Source organism: Alexandromys fortis, unplaced genomic scaffold, assembly GCF_014885135.2.
Source record: "Alexandromys fortis isolate MF-2015 unplaced genomic scaffold, M_Fortis_MF-2015_v1.1 scaffold_109, whole genome shotgun sequence".
Taxonomy (NCBI): Eukaryota; Metazoa; Chordata; class Mammalia; order Rodentia; family Cricetidae; genus Alexandromys; species Alexandromys fortis.
Genome location: NW_026068005.1, coordinates 3,611,886 through 3,616,394, shown reverse-complemented (window position 1 = coordinate 3,616,394; position 4,509 = coordinate 3,611,886). Strand labels below are relative to the sequence as shown.

Here is a 4,509-nt window from a genome sequence, read left to right as displayed (position 1 = left end):
CAAGTAAATAATTATAAAACTACATAATGGAGACCCAGAAAGCTAGAAAATTGATTAGGAAAATGTCAATATTATATCAATGTAAATTCAATGAATGGATTTTAAGTCTACATGACTAGATCATTTTTTAAAGTAAGTTAAAAATGAAAAGATTTATCTGTTCCTGTTTCTAATATTATCATAGTAGGAGTGTGGATTGAATTTAAAATGGACTCCATAAGGTCACATTTAACACTGGATCTCGAGATTGTAGCACTGCTTCAGAAATCTGTGGAGCCTGTAGGTGGAGTCCGGCTGGAGGAAGTGAGTCACTGAGTGTGTCTTGAGATACAGCGCAATCAGTCAGCTTCCTGCTTCTGCTGCCATGCTTGGGCCACTGCTATGGGCTTCCCCTTTAAGATGTTTTTGTCTAGATACTTTATGACCACATCAAAAAAGAAAATAATATGGTAGAAAACCATTAAAACTAACTGTGAGATAGTGTGCAGAACATGAAAGACTAAAAACAAAACAGGTCTAATGGGGAATAGACTCCCCAGATAGTCATGGCAATACAAGTTTAGAAAGTGAAGATTCTTGTAGGGATGGAGAAAGGACTCTGAACCCAGCCTTGGCAGAGGGATGATTCCAAGTTTCTTTATAAGGATGTCACCAACAGGGGAAAGTGGGAAGCATGGTGTTCCAGACACAAGGAGAAACGTGTAAGAGTACCTGTTTGGCATTGTCCATGAACATATGCAAGCAGGCATGGTCTTGTTAAAGTGCTACAGGCCAGCCTGGCCATGTTGAAAAGCAAGGTTAAATAGTTTGATGCCATGGGTCTATTCTGTCTGAAATTTCCTAATGACAACATTATGCTTAGATTTTAGGAAAGCAAGATGTGTGCGCTCTAAAAAGAGAAAGCAACATTGTCAGATACTTCAGGGAATAAAAAAAAAAAAGTCTAAAAGCAGAAAAGTTGTATGTGGTGTACAGCAAAATAAAATTGAAAAGGGAAGAAGCGTTTTGAATCACTGGGAAATGGGTGGTGAGAAACCTCTCCTTAAGGGCAACTTCCTGGCTGGGATTTTCTACTCAGATTGGAAGATGAAGAAGTGGCTGGTTTGGGAAGCAGCAGGACTGACTCATCTTTAGAAAGCATTTCAGTTTCTCTTAATTCAAATTGTAGTGCAAGACCAGAGGAAGACCACTGAGATAGAAGGAAAATTAAAAGAAATGTTGCTTCCTTTCTCCATTTTAGCTAATTTCCCCACAACTAGCTTCAGTGCTACAAATCTGGATTGTTTTACATTTAATCAGAAATGACATCAAAATAGTTACCTTAAAATGTATGTAACAGAGCAAATTAATATTTGTTGAATAGAAAATAGCTTAAGCTTATAATTATAACTTCTAAACTACAAGTTAAGGCAAGAGATGAGGACCTGGGAGATGGCTAAGTAAGAACACTTTCTGTACAAGCATGAGGAACTGAGTTCAAATCCCAAGCACCCATGTAAAAATCCCAATGTGGTTGAGCATGTACCTGTAAGTACAGTGTTATGGAAGATGGGGCAGAGAAGGGAGGATCATTTGGGCTTTCTAGTTACCTATCTTCAGAGTCAGAGACCCTGTCTCAAGGAAAGACAAGGTTAAGAATGACAGAACTGGACATGTCTTCCTCTGGCCCCTCCACACACATGCCCACAGGTTCCTACACCCACCACACCGACAGCTACTCCTACCCCTCTCTGTGTGTGAGTGCATCTGGCTGGCTGTCTTAAACACTCACACAGATTTTAAAGAGGTGGCAGAAGGAAGACAAGTGCTTAATGTTGTCCTCATGGAACCAAGTAAACACATTTTCTTTGTAAAAACCCATGAAAATAAGACAAAGATAAAGGAGACAATAGCTACAGGCCCGGGAAAGTTAGCAGGCAGATGGAACAGAAGAGTTTCCTTAGAGATAAGGAAGCCCAGTCCTAATCAGCCACAAGAGAAATTGAGAGTCAACACAATTATACCACAGACTGGACAAGGGTCTCCAAATTGGGTACCAAATAATAGCTTGAATCAAGAGTATTCCTCAGAAGCTCATGTTTTAATCATATGGAGGTGGTAGAATCTTTAAGAATTGGGGCCTGGTGAGAGTCTTAGGCCACTGGGGGTGTGCCCTTGTAGGGATTGTGGGACACCAATATGTACATCTCTGTCAGTCCCTAGTAATCAAGTTAGCATACATTTGTTTTACTCTCTTCTTCCCGCCACTGTATACTGCATCCTCACTAACTGCTATGGAAGTGAACAAAGCCAACCAACCATGACTGACACCTCTAAAAATGGGGACCATGTGAGGCCTTTTTTTCTTTGTAAACTGATTTATCTCAGACATTTATAGTAGAATAACACTGACAAATAAGGGCTGGAGAGGTGATTCCACAGTCAAGAGTACATGCTGCTCCTGTGAAGGACCTGAGTTTGGGTCCCAGCACCTGTAACAAGTGACTCACGGTGACTTAACTCCTGCTCTAGGGTGCCCAACACACTTCCAGCCTCTACAGACACCTCTTATCATTAGCACACTCTTATAGTCAGACACATAATTAAAAATAAAATACTTATTCTTTAAGAAGTGAAGAAGGTTGACTAACACAGTGAGCATCTCATAACTTTTGAGAATCGAAAGGAAAATGGGACAAAGACAGGAAGGGCTTATATGTTGTGTTTGGGGTTCAGAAGGCCCAGTGTAGCCATTGTTCTCAAACTCTGACCCTGACCACTGATGCTTCAGTTCCTGAGGCTTTAGTCCCTAAAAACAGAATAAAGTGGAGGAAACAGTTTCCAGACAGTTTTCCAGTTTTACACCTAGTGAAGTTGAAGGTGTGAATAGCTTGCAGAAAAACAAAGAAGTAAATGACTGTGCTCAAAGAGTCATGATGGTTGAAACTCCAAGAGAGCCCAGCAGTCAGCCGTGCATTGCAGGGTAGAGTGGGGAAATGCTCCTGGAGCCACTTGATCTATGAAGAGCACACTGAGGACCAGGGCCTTCCCCTCTCAGAAACCACAAAGCTGAACAGTTTAACCAACAGACATTCAAATACCTATTTTGTGTTTCAAAATTCTCTTTGTAATTGACGATGGCCTTGAACTCCTGATCCTCCTGCCTTTACATCTTTGTGCTGGGATTATAGGTGTGCACTGTCATGCTAGCTTTATGTAGTTCTGGGACCAATCTTAGGGTTTCATAAATACTCTGTCAGCTGAGCCACAGCCCCATCTTTTTGAATCCCCTTCTGAACATGCTATTTTTTTTCACTTTTTCATTTTCCATGTGTGTATGTGGTATGTGCATAGGTGTGCAGGCATGGTTTTGCATATGTGTGGGTGCCTATGCATGTGGACTCATGTTCATATGGGCATGCATGCATGTCAAGGCCTCAAATTGATGTCAGGATCATCCTTAATTAGTCTTCCACCTTATTCACTGTGGCAAGTTCTCTCAGGCAAACCCAGAACTCCCTCTTAGGACCGATCCAGTTACCCAGCTTGTTCTAGGACCTCCCTATTGCTGCCTTCTTAGACTAGATTTACACAGGAAATGGACCACTGCACCCAGTGTTTGTGTGGATTAGGAGTGTCTGAACTCTGGCCCTCCATTTGCATGACAATCACTTTAACTGCTGAGCCATCTCCCCTGAATGCCCAATTTTCTCATAACCCTCCAAGATGGAGAGAGAACCAAATGAAGATAGAATAAAACAGCGATTTGAAGAAAATAGAGGCCACAGCAAAAGAGAAGAGAAAGGGGAAAAGCAGAGGACACAGTTTCCCATATCCTCATGGGAAGGATGCAGTGAAGGCAGGGAACAGGGAGGCAATGCAGAAGAAAATGTGAACGTGGTTATCAAAACCTCCTGCAAATTCAAATCGTTAAAAGAACAAATGCAAATAACACTTGAAAAACTGTGAGATAAAAGGGAGATAATACAACTTGAAAGAGAGCGAGTTGAAAAAATAGAAGCTGTGGGGGAGGGGAACAGTAATAAAAGATAAAAATAGGAAGTAAAGGAAAATTAAAGTGGATCACTGCCTCCTGCCCGGAAAGAGAGAAGGAAGAAATCTCGTAAGAAACCACAGAAGGCCAAAGACGGAAACTGATCACCATAACTTTCTAGAAATGGATGGCACATTCATTCAAAAAATGGCAAATTCGTGCTCGCTTCGGCAGCACATATACTAAAATTGGAACGATACAGAGAAGATTAGCATGGCCCTTGCGCAAGAATGACACGCAAATTCGTGAAGCGTTCCATATTTTTAAGAATAATTGGGGTAGAAGAAGGAGAAGAAGTACAGCTTGACGGTACAAAAAATATATTTAATAAAATTATAGAAGAAAATTTTCCCAACCTAAAGAAAGATATTCCTTTGAAGGTTCAAGAAGCATATAGAACACCGAATAGACTGGACCAAAAAAAAAAAAACATCCCCTCGCCATATAATAATCAAAACACAAAGCATACAGAATAA

The 4,509-nt window shown here is 40.9% G+C and overlaps 1 non-coding gene across 1 annotated transcript; it reads left to right on the top strand.

Moving 5' to 3' along the window:
* The first annotated feature begins 4,191 nt into the window (after positions 1 to 4,191).
* Positions 4,192 to 4,298, top strand: LOC126513235 (U6 spliceosomal RNA). The gene has a single exon (XR_007595262.1). It is a non-coding gene; the product is annotated as a U6 spliceosomal RNA (small nuclear RNA).
* Positions 4,299 to 4,509: the final 211 nt, after the last annotated feature.